Raw genomic sequence first — 12885 nt, 5'->3', positions numbered from 1 at the left:
AAAAGAAGGAAGTTCTTTCTATATGTTGCATTTTTAAAGAAGCGTTGATTTTAGAAGTTTCGAATAGATTACGATATAATATTTATTTTGAAAAAAAAATCTGTCCAGGTCCAGTTTATTTCTGAAACTGTAGCAGTAAAAATCACTTTATAAGATCAATTTATATATTTTGAAATTAAATATTTTTCCTGGATAATCTATCACTGCACTGAGCTTGTAAACACTGTTTTACACATGTATTTTCTAATCCTCTAAATTTCCTTGCAAGGAAAGATGAGGACTTGGGTTCAGATAATATAATTGACTTGCCTTAGGTCACACCTATTAGGTTGGTGCAAAATGGTGGGTTTTGCCATTGGAAGTAATGGCAAAAACCACAGTTACTTGTGCACCAACTTATAGTTATGTACGGCGTAATGGAAATAAAAGTGAAGTCACACCTATTAGGTTGGTGCACAAGTAATTGCGTTTTTGCCATTGTAACGGCAAAAACAGCAATTACTTTTGCACTTACCTATAGTTATGCACAGTGTACTGGAAATAACAGTGACTTTAGAATGAGTCACTTATTCTAGCTCTGCCAGAATGTGAACCTGAATCTCACTTGTTCTAAAGTCACTTTTATTTCCAGTACACTGTGCATCTAGGGTGTGTTTTCTGTGATTTGTGACCAGGTGGACTTATGAAGATTAAAATTTTTAGCAGGTCACAAAACTATCTCACATGCCATCCTAAAAGTAGAATCCAGAGAGTCATACACTATACACATTTTTAATCATGACTATTAAGCCCTCAATGCTGTAACAAGCTACAAAGCCAAGAATGTAGTGCTTGATCACAGTGGCTATGTGCTTCCTCTAAGACTTAATACTCAGAGAACCCCCCTGTAAGATGTAGTCGGCCAAGTGTTAGCTTTAAAGTAGTTTTTGACAGCTGCCATCCCGTAAAATAATGCTCAGTGATGGGATGGCTTACAGTTTCAATTTCAGTTTAAGGAACAATTGAAGGGATGCATTTTATAAATTATTCTATATTAGAACAAAAAGAAATTTGTAAATGTTATTTAAAAAAGCAAAAAAAAAAACTTTTCTTCTTGCATTTGTTTTACTCAGAATCATACTGGCCAGAAGAATGGGGCTTTAAGTCGGATGCAGAGAAGTGATGGGTAATTAAGTCTGTGTCATTTATTTTGTTCAAAAAAGGAGCCTTTATCACAAATCATATTGCCTTTCCAGTCTCCCAGAAGGAACATTTTTACTTCGTCTTTTTCTCTTCAGTTATTAAAAATAAGCCCTCCAAATACTGAAACCAGACCCAGTTACCTAAAGAAAAGAAAGCCTCTAATCCTCTCCCCAGGCATGTAGAGGAGCTGAGGATCCTTTACCTCTGCAGCTTTGTTAGTGCACCAATAACTGAAACAAGATAAATTCTGACTGAACAAGCAATATGTTGATAGTGTCTGTGCAAAAGCTTCTGTGGTTCAGCCAGCTGGGATCAAACCAGAACACAGTGGCCCTGAGCACCAATGGCTTTCACTATGCTGGCCCTATTCTTTCAACAGTGTGTCCAAATACAGTCCTTGTTGTCAGTTTATGAAGCATTTAGTTTAAATTTCTTCCCAGAATGGACTTTTTATGTTTCAAAAGGATATGCTCTACAGAAAAGCAAAATGTACACTGCAACCATTAATCATCTAGAATGAGAATCACTATTATTATTTTACTTATTGCTACCAACCTTGATACCTGACATTTAAATTGTTCTTTCAGCATGGCAAAGTGTTTTTATATTTTTCATCTCATATGATTCCTACAGCAAACCTTGAGATAGAGGAAGTACTTTCATTTTTTGTTTTATTTTATTAAATGAGGAAACTTAAGAAACACAGTGTATGTGACTTGGCCTAGGGTCATGACATTTAGTTGCAGTGTCTCAATTATAAATTACTGTTAACTCCAGTTCTGTTTTATTATTATTATTTTCACATCTAACTGTAATTCAAATGTCAAATATTCTTGAGTAAAACAATTTCAAGTATTCCAAGAAAACCACTGTTATTTTGATATGTAAGGGTGTGGATATATATAAAGGTATATTTTTACATACACATACATAGTAAAAGTAAAAATACAAATAAGCGTAATCATACAAGGCTATAAACAACTTTTCATTTTTTTACTGGACATCTTTATTCATATGCACATTTTGCACACTATATTATTACTTTCTAAGGATAAATTAAAAGATGTTTAACTTCAAGTCTATCTACCTGCTTTTGAATCTCCCAATTTCTTCTTAAAATTTATGTATTCTTAGAAATCCTTCCTCTACTGCCCTCATAATTTACTGTCAGGTCCTAAATGGGGTAACCTTGATTTGTTTTGTCACAATATGGTAGCTACCGATCCATTTCTCCCTCACAGATTTAGATGTGAAACTGGCATTGCTAATTGTCTGCCCAAATTTGAAATAGACAAACAAACAAACAAATAAAATCAATCTGCCAAGGCTTCTCTGGGAACAGAGCACCTTCTCCACATGTCTACTCAGAGCTGTGTGGAAAAGTAGGAGAAAGGACTTGAATTCCAGCAATGGTAATTGGGACAAGTTTGCCCCACTGTTCCGTTAAGGTTTGACTGACTTCAAACAAAATAAAATTAAGTATGAAGTGTGCCTTTAGCAAAAAGTTGAATTGAAGGTTGGTCATCATCATATTAACATTTATATACCTAAAAATAGCAAGGGTTCAACCATTGTGGAAGTCAGTGTGGCGATTCCTCAGGGATCTAGAACTAGAAATACCATTTGACCCAGCCATCCCATTACTGGGTATATACCCAAAGGACTATCAATCATGCTGCTATAAAGACACATGCACACGTATGTTTATTGCGGCACTATTCACAATAGCAAAGATTTGGAACCAACCCAAATGTCCAACAATGATAGACTGGATTAAGAAAATGTGGCACATATACACCATGGACTACTATGCAGCCATAAAAAATGATGAGTTCATGTCCTTTGTAGGGACATGGATGAAATTGGAAATCATCATTCTCAGTAAACTATTGCAAGGGCAAAAAACCAAACACCGCATGTTCTCACTCATAGGTGGGAATTGAACAATGAGAACACATGAACACAGGAAGGGGAACATCACACTCTGGGGACTGTTGCGGGGTGGGGGGAGGGGGGAGGGATAGCATTAGGAGATATACCTAATGCTAAATGACGAGTTAATGGGTGCAGCACATCAGCACGGCACATGTATACATATGTAACAAACCTGCACATTGTGCACATGTACCCTAAAACTTAAAGTATAATAATAATAAAATTAAAAAAAGAATTCTTATTTTGCATCAAGCAATGCTGTAAGAGCTTCATTTACATTACCGCATTTAATGCTCACAGCACCACTATGAGACCCTGCTTTTAATTCTAATTTTGCCCATAAGCAAAATTAGGCTACCAGAGGTTATTAAATGATGTGTTATTGGGCATCAAGCCAGGAAGAGATATAGCCAAATACACAAACCAAGACAGCCTGAGAAAAGAGTCCATACATTTAACCAACTTGCAATTAAAAACACTAATTTTAAAAATTCCCCTTCCCTTTAGAAAGCAATCCAAGTACAACTATCAATACTTAGAATATATAGAAATATAGACTCAATAATAAAAGTAGTTAATAACTTACAAGGCATTTACTAGTTGCCAGGGGTTTTTCCAATACGTCATGAATTGCATTTAAAGATATTTATACCAATTATACACATAAGAAGACTGAGGCATAGGAAGATTGAGTTAGTGTCCCATGACCTCTCAGCCGATAAGTGGTGGAGCTGGGATACAAATCCAGGCAGTGTGGCCTAGATCCATGGATTTAACAAAGCTACACTACTCATTAACATTCACTTCAACTTACACATTTTCTGAGAACATCATAATTGTGTAAAATAAAGTCTAAATATACAGAATTAGTCTCCTACTTCTAGAGGCCTGAAATTAAGACCACATTTTAACTTTTATAGTAACAAGAGAAACAATAAATAATGATTGACTCTTATGAACTGATTTGTGTCCTTCTGAAAAATGTGGAAGCCGTAACCCTCAATGTGACTTTATTTGGAGATAGATTCTTTAAGGAGGTAATTAAGGTTAAATGAGGTCATATGCTTGGGCTGTAATCCAGTGTGCCTGGTGTCCTTACACGAAGACAGAGAAACACCAGGAATGCACATGCACAGAGAAAAGGCCCTGTGAAGACATAATGGGAATGCAGCCATCTACAAGCTAGGAAGAGGCCTCCAGAGAAACCACCACTGCCGGCGCCTTGATCTTAGACTACCAGCCTCCAGAACCACGAGAAAATAAAGTTATGCTGTTTAAGACACCCAGTCTGTGGCATTTTGTTATGGCAGTCCTAGCAGACAAAGACATTGACCAAGTCAAAAATTTGGTAACTAAAGATTGAAAGAGAAGGTCTGAGAAATTTAAAAGCCAGGTAGAATGCTAATGAAATATTTCCAGAGCAGGAAAGTGTATGTTTTAGGTTCTCCCAGTGCCCATTCAATTTTTTTGCCATAAAATTTTTGCCATAAGTTCCTAGTATGATCCATCTGCATAAATTTACCTTACATTTATTTCATGTTAGGTGTATTGCACGTGGTTAAAGCGGTAAAGATCTACCTTTCTAGTTGTAGCAACATTTGGTGACAAAATAGCAAGTACTATAAACATGGAAAAGATCGATTTGATTTGTAAACCAAATTATATACCTTTTAATTTTAAGATCCCAACTCAGCTCATGAATCTTTCATGTTTGGTAATATCCTGTACATTAGAGACTTAAATTTTGTTGTGGTGTAACAGTGTCTGTATATGTTCAATTTCCATTACCCTTAATGAGTGTTCTGCTCAAACTGGTTTGTAAAAAGTTCACAGTGTGAACTGAATTTTGATTTTATGTAAAAATGAGATGCATCTTCGTCATACCTAGAGCACCAAACAGAAGATAACATGCATATTCTAACAGTATACCCATTTTTAACTACAGAAAAAAAATTGACTAGATATCTACTCCAGTTTTAGGAAGTACAACTTATTCAATTTACAAAACTTTGAAGATAAGGTACCATAATTTACAGACAACTTATTTGATCCAAATCTTGCTTCAACTATAGTTTTACACTGAGTAATTTTCCTAATCTGTGCTCTAGCTTGTCAATTTTGTTGTCCACTCTAACAAGAAACATAGTCAGTGATGCATAATAATATCAGGTTTGTGGATTTGAAGAGATTTAACATACTGGGGGAAAAAAAACCCAAACTGTTCTTAAAGTATATCATTTATATAAACTTGTTTAACTGATTTATTTTTCTTAAGACATAGGAATAAATAGCTGGTGACCATTTCTAAATTTGGCTCAACCATGTATACTTCCTATCATTACTGAAGGTTATATTCATTATAAAATATTTGGTGGACACTTTCGAACTGGAATGTACCAAAATATTATTCCTTTGTATCTTATTTATAGGCTTTGGTATTCAGTTGTGAAATGTATATTGCCAAGTTCTCCTTTAACACCATACTGCAGAGGAAAATAAGCTCTGAAAGTGAGGAGCATCTCTTTTTTACTAGTAGCTTCACAAAATAAAATTAGAGGTTCATTGATTATAGTTTAAAACACTATATTACTGTAACTGCTCCAGACCGATCTGTAACAATGTTGAGTTGTTATTCAGTTATTATGGACCCCCAGGTTGAAGGTCACATAATCTAAGCATGCCCAGATGAACCAAATATGCAATTACAGGTGGAACCTAAGTGCTTGAATCAGGAAACTGAACTAAGAAGTGGACACCACATGGCAGGATCCAGGCTCCATGTGAGCCCTGGCATTGTCCCATGAGAGGATCCAGTCAGATCATGTCTGCTAGCATCCCTTCATTGCAAGATCCAATCAGATCACACCTCATTACCATATGCTTATAAAACCTGATCTAGCCCCTAGCTCTGGATGACCATTTCCTCTGACTACCTGCCAGTGGACTCAATAAACCTTTCTCCTGCAAAATCCCAGTGCTTCAAGTGTTTGGCTTTCTCTTGTGCATGTACAAACAGATGCAGTTTGTTTAGGTAACATTATGTGTATGGGTGGATGGACAGATAGGAGAATGATGGAATGGATAATTCATGAATTTTAGCATGTGTGCTTCTACTTCAGTGTTTTAAAAAGGTCACATAAGGCAATAAAACTTCTTGAAGTAAATAGACTGTTATACAATCAGAACCGATTTTAATATAATAGAGTACCAGCTATGTAAATACTTTACCTGAATTAATAACTATTGGTGGTTTTGTTTTAGCAAGTATATAAAATTGTCTCTAAATGCTAGTTTGGAATTATTCTTGAGGAATTTTCTAGATGTAAGGATATAGTAGCAGCTAAATATGTAATCATTTAAATTTAACAAAACATGTTTATCATGAATATTATATCATTTAATAGGAAGAAAAAATTAATGATATATATTAAACAAGTAAAATGTTGGTCAATTAACACTTGGAAAAATAATTATTTTCCTTAGAGAAATCATTGTGTTTTCTGGTTACTCTCTTGCCTAATAAACTTTCAGACTTTAATCAATAATAAAATATCAACCTAAAAGGATTTCTTTATATCATATATCTTTTGTGTCAGTTTAAGTATGTAAACGATGGCTGGGTGCAGTGGCTCATGCGTGCAATCCCAGCACTTTGGGAGGCCAAGGTGGACCCATTGTTTGAGCTCAAGAGTTCAAGACCAGCCAGGGCAACATGGAGAAACCCCGTCTCTACTAAAAATACAAAAAACAAAAACAAACAAACAAAAAAACTCATAGCCAGGCATGGAGGCACACTCCTGTGGTCCCAGCTACTGTGGAGGCTGAGGTGGGAGGATCACTTGAGCCCAGAAGGCAGAGGTTGCAGTGTACCAGGATTGGGCCACTGCACTCCAGCCTGGGTGACAGAGCAAGACTCTGTTAAAAAAAAAAAAAAAAAGTATGTAAACTATTTACTTATTATAAGTATGAATTTTGATTAAGATGGTAGATGGTTTATATCACACTGTATATAGAGGTCATAAATCTACTTTTGATACCTGTGAAATGGATCTCTACTATCTCTCTTTTACACACACACATGCAACACAAAACACACACACACACTTTTTATCTCTCTATTCAGTATTCCTTCGCAGTACTTCCCACTGAAATAACAGTCTATAGGCCAAGGAAATTAGTATCCAATTAAGATGAATTCATTTTGTATCTAAAATTGAGTCCTATTGTGTTAACACTGAAACAGCTTTAGAAATAAATTTTGAATATTCCACTAATCATACATAACAGAATACCTGTGGCACACTAATGATCTAGTCTTCTCAGAATGGCATTATATGCAATTCTTGTTTCTTGGCAGTTTTGACAGTGTAATTCTCTTTCTTCATGGACATCCAAGTTTATAGAATAATTTCAAGTATATCTATCTGTTTTTTGGTTCTATCAAAATAAATTGTATTAACTTTTCACATGACCAGGCATGGTTCTTAGTGATGTGATGATTTATTTATACCATAATCTATAACCCAGGATAATTAATAGTGGACCTCATGTTACAGACATACATTTAAGATTTTTTAAAAAAATTAATACCATTGAAAATAAAAATGTATTTAATATTTAAAATATTGTATCACTGAATTATATAAACTGAAAGCTGATGCTCAGATTACTGATCTTTTAAATATAATCTACAAAGGAAAGTAGATTGGCTGCATTAATTAAATTTGCTTCCAGGTTTCTGGAGGTATTCAGTAACTTTTTAAAATTATACCTTAATGTTTCTTTCTTGCACTTGCAAAATTGAAATTTCTCTCCTAATGGCTTTCTTGTACTTGTTCTCTCTTTTCCCCTAAAGAGTCGTAGGAGTAGTAGGATTCTAATTTAAAGTCCTGTCAATATTAGATATCAATAGTAATTTGGTCAAAAAAGTTTTCATGTTTAATATTATAATTTCCCATGTTTCAATTTTATTGCTTCATGTAGTAGAGGTTTTGGAAATGATAAAAAATAGCTATATTTATGAAGTAATAAAAATGTATAGATTCTAAAGTCATCTTTTTGATAAAAACACTAAAATATAAGGTTTAAAAAATTAAGTTCTATGACAACATGACATTAAAACCCAGACTAATGCCATGTATGTGAACATTAGTATTGGCAATCCCTGACTCCACCATAAAGTCAAGGAAAATATATAACATGTCATATAAACTCATCCAACTACATTGTGGTTGTGTTTCTTTGATACTTGTTATCTACTAAGTATATTAAACAAAAGTCTAGTTGATTTTATGGCATGGGAGATAGCATATTAGAAAATTAAGATGTTTCAAAAATTAAGTTATATTGGTTTATAATAAAGGTATTTGATATAAAAGTTTATGCTATCTCCACCTGTAGAATGTTTTTTTCATTTTATGTAAACATGTCCATCCTTGAAACTTCTAAAAGCCCATGACCTGAAGCCCAATCTCTGTTTGCATTTCTTTTATGTAGTCCCATAAGAGTAAGTGGAACATTGTTTTCATTAATGACTAGAAAACAGCACCTAAAAATTAAACAGAAGATTCAATTCTCAAAGTTCTCATCAGTAACATAAGAAATGAAAAATAGAACCACAGGCACATCTGAAAAAATCCAAATGGAACTGCTAGAAAAGTGTTTATTGAAATGAGAAAAAAACTCAGACATGTTTAATATTCTATTAGACTAAGATGAAGAAACAATACATGAAATGAAAGCTAAATCAAAAGAAATCATCCAGTGAACAGCAAGAAAAAAATAGAAAGTATTAAAAATAAGTTAATATATATTCTACTAATTCTACCAATATTGCCATTAATTTGAATAGATATTCCAGCCTATAACATATTCAATTTAATGGCAATATTAGTAGAATAACAAGTATCTCAAATTAGGTCAGTACATATGTACTTGTCTTTCAATAATCATATTTTAGATGTCAATAATCTAGGAATGTAAATCGATGTTCATCCAGGCAAAAAATTTAGTTGTTGTTTTGGCTTACCTGTCACCATCCCCATTAGAGTTTGCAAATATACGCCTGCTGCCAGTGATGACCCCTTATAAAATATTCTTCTTTATTATCCACTCAAAAAAGATCTTAGTGCCAGTGTGGAATGTCCCTTCTCTCATCCCACTTTTGCACTGTTTGATAAGTCTCCTATTCCTTTTGAGTCTACCACTGAAATATCTTTCAGAAGTGTCTTTTCCTGTTTCCACAACCACTTCCTCAGTTGGAAACCCTAACCTTTTTTCTATGTTAGCATTTCAAACACTGTCCTCAATATTAGTGTCTTCTTCATTCTCTAGTCCTTCTCTCCCCCAGTATTCCACTGTGTCACAAGCTTTGATTTCTGAAAGAAATGTAAACATTGTGCTCTCTTGCTTAAGAAGTTTTCAATAGCTCCTATAGATTTTAGAAAAAGTCCAAACTCCTCAGTTAGTCTTATTTCTTGTCAGTCACTTATGCAAAAAGCAAACTCTTAATATGAATGTGTTACATGTTTTCTAGCCTCTCTTACTTAGTATTGAAATAGACTTTCCTACTTCCACACATGGCACATTCCTATTTCTATTTTACAATCCAGCTCTAATATGATTCCCTTAGTTATAAGGATCTCCAATATAACAGTCTGAGTTTATTATATCTTTTGTAATCCTATTATATTTTGCTTTTTGTACATTCCTCAAGTATACCTTTAAAATACTGTGCTGTAATGAGACTACATTATTCATCTCCATTACCAGATGTTTGAATATGGTGATTACTGGAGATGTCTTAATCATCACTGAATTTCTAATACCTAGTATACTGACAGAAACATAGGTGATTAAATAGGAAATATTTTTCTCATGCCAGGGTACAGCTCTTAAAATACTTATGCTAATAAAATAGTGTTCGAAATCAACACAATATGCAATTTACAAATAAAGTTTATTTGTAGATAGACCTGCATGAAAAGTGGATCTAATATACTTTTCCTATAGCCATCAATTATCTGGGTGAACAGTTTCACAACAATATCCTAGAGAAATAAAAGCAATTATATTTCAATATAATCTTTCCCTCAGAATAAAAGCTGAGAAAAAAATAATAGGTTTGATCTAGCCTCTGAAGGAACTGGATCTGGGCTCTCTGTGTAACACAAAGGCTGAGAGTCTTCATTTGGTGTTTTTCACTTCAGAGTCCTTTATCCATCTGGCTAGCAAAGGCATCGATCTGAGCTTGATTCTCAGCACTCCCTGTCCTTTGGTTTATAGAAAGAGAACTCCCTTTGTGTTGCTAATAGCATGATCTGCCAGTGAGGTCTCATTCAATTATTGTTAAATAATTGGTGGGGAAATATGCCTAGATTCTCCATCCACATACAGATAATAGTCACAAATTAATCACCATCCTGTGTCTTGTACTACTTTATGAAGAAATACATTTATGTACTTTATTTATAAATTTTGGTTTAGCTGCTGTCTAATCTGTTCCCTTAGACACAGATTTCAAGATAGAGATTTGTATATAGGACATGTATTGGGGAATGTATATAGGACATTTACTGGGGAATAGGCATTAAACACCTATGCGAGGGAGGAAAAGGATGAGGATTGAGTCAAGGGAGAATGTGAGCAGTGATACAGTCCAAAGAAGACTTTAAGCTAACTTCATGGGGAGCCATGGAGTCGGGATAGGCCTTCATAGTTATTCTCATTTGGGTCAAGGTCACCAGGCCTTTATATACCTTCTGAGGATCGATCAATAGATGAAGACTTTCACAGATGGGTGTCTGACCTTGAGCAAGGCAGCTTTGTGGGCTGACACTGAGGGCCATCTTTCATCAGAACTCCTAGGAGTTAGAGGAGTATGTTTCATTCCTAAAAATGATCTAGGTAATGCATCAATTGTAGTCACTAAATTTTGATTTGCTTGTGCTCTGTGATTATTTCCTCTATTATCTCTCTATGTATCTGTGCAACGATCTATTTTAAAGTATTAAGGGGAGATAAGGAGATGTTTATAGCTAAGAAAACTTAGCAACACTGTAAGGACTTTGTAATTATAATTACAAGAAATGCACAATATGATACATAAATTTAAAATGATATTTACATTTTTAACAAACAACACATTTACTTCATGTTCAATGCTACATATATACTTTCTTAAACTATGTCAATAATAATACAGTGTTCAAATAAACCAGCTCGTGGTCAAAGTTTTCTTTTTTAAAAATAGATAGATGGACTCAAGATTACTTAAGTTATAGCTTGGAAAGAGATATCCTTAAGATTCATTAAATGGCTACTGCAGTAAATAATTTTTTTCCAAAAAAAAAAAACAAGAAAAGACATAAGAAAGAAAAATGGAAAATGATGACATAGCTGTAGGATTTTATGTGATACTGAGCCAAAAGAAAGACAAAATAATATCACAGAATGACAAATGATACTGGATGCAGGAATATAGAAATATAAAAGTTTTGAGATTAAAAATGGAAGCTTAAATATATCAGGTAGCATATTAAGAAAATAAAATCTTTCATCAATTCTATGATACGCTATGTCATATTTTATCACCTCTGAAATTAGGATTGAATTTAGAATTAAGGGTCATTAAACTGGACCTTTTGTTTTCCTTTCATGGTGATACATAAAACAATATGTCTTATAACAGATGACATCTTGGATTTGATGAAATATGTTATTAGCTCCAAAAGTGATAGAGGAAAAAACAGACTGAATGGGTCTGACAAATGTATGAATGACTATGTTTATACTCCTAATATTTGTCTGTTGGTCAGTTGATTATAATTCAGGATATAGTTTTCCATATAAGAATTGCCACAAAATAATTGCTACATTTCCACTTGCCTCAAATATTTATATAGTTTAGTTACACTTATATTAATATTATTCTTTATCATCATTTTTATGTGCGAATATATCACATATATCAGTTGGGAAATGAAAAAATGTGTATCTCTGTCCACTGCTGTTCCAGGTTTTATCGGTACTATACCATTTTTCCCTCTCGGTCATGGCACTGAAAAAGGACTTTTGCTATACCCTACTTCTACGTCATTAAAAGAGCGTTGACTTTTTGATGTAAGTGAAAGTTATGAATTTGACAAGTATTATTTGAGAATGATAAAATAAACTCCTTTAATACCTATTCAAAAACTGTGATTAAGCATAATTTTATTAAAATTATTAATGCCTCATGAACTTTCCCAATGTGCTTTTATTTTTACTTCATTCTATATTTTCAAATATGCCTCTATACAGTATGGAATTTGCAAAACATAGATTATCACTCATATTGTAGAACCAAAGAAAATGATGATTTCTCCATTTTTTGGTCTTACAATGTTTTATTTTAAATTAATAGTTATGATTTCAAACAAGTCTTTTTCCTCTCTTAATGTTTCTAATATAAATAGGTGGGAATTGTTTTCAGCATCTGGTTCACATAGTACATATTTTATCTGACATTTCTAAATGCAATTTTAAGGACATAAATAAAGACAACCTTTAGCTTAAAATATTGTAGCTTTTATTAATCTTATTCCCAACTGATATGACACTTGAAACATGGAATAAAATAAGTTAGCAATTTTCCTAATAAATTAATTTTAAACAATTTTAGATGTTTTTGGAAACATTACAATATTTCAAACCACCACATAGATATAGAGAAGCTTAGTAAATATTTATTTTTACAAGTTATTTTGTAATTAAAGTTTTGAAAATATA

At 33.4% G+C, this 12885-nt stretch overlaps 1 protein-coding gene across 2 annotated transcripts in view; it reads right to left on the bottom strand.

The window, feature by feature from the left end:
• The window catches only part of NEGR1 (neuronal growth regulator 1), a 908360-nt gene that overhangs the window by 671688 nt on the left and 223787 nt on the right, over positions 1 to 12885 (bottom strand).

This window comes from Pongo abelii, chromosome 1 (genome assembly GCF_028885655.2).
Source record: "Pongo abelii isolate AG06213 chromosome 1, NHGRI_mPonAbe1-v2.0_pri, whole genome shotgun sequence".
NCBI lineage: Eukaryota > Metazoa > Chordata > Mammalia > Primates > Hominidae > Pongo > Pongo abelii.
Note: the sequence above shows the minus strand (reverse complement) of the source record. Positions and strands in the feature narration are given on the sequence as shown.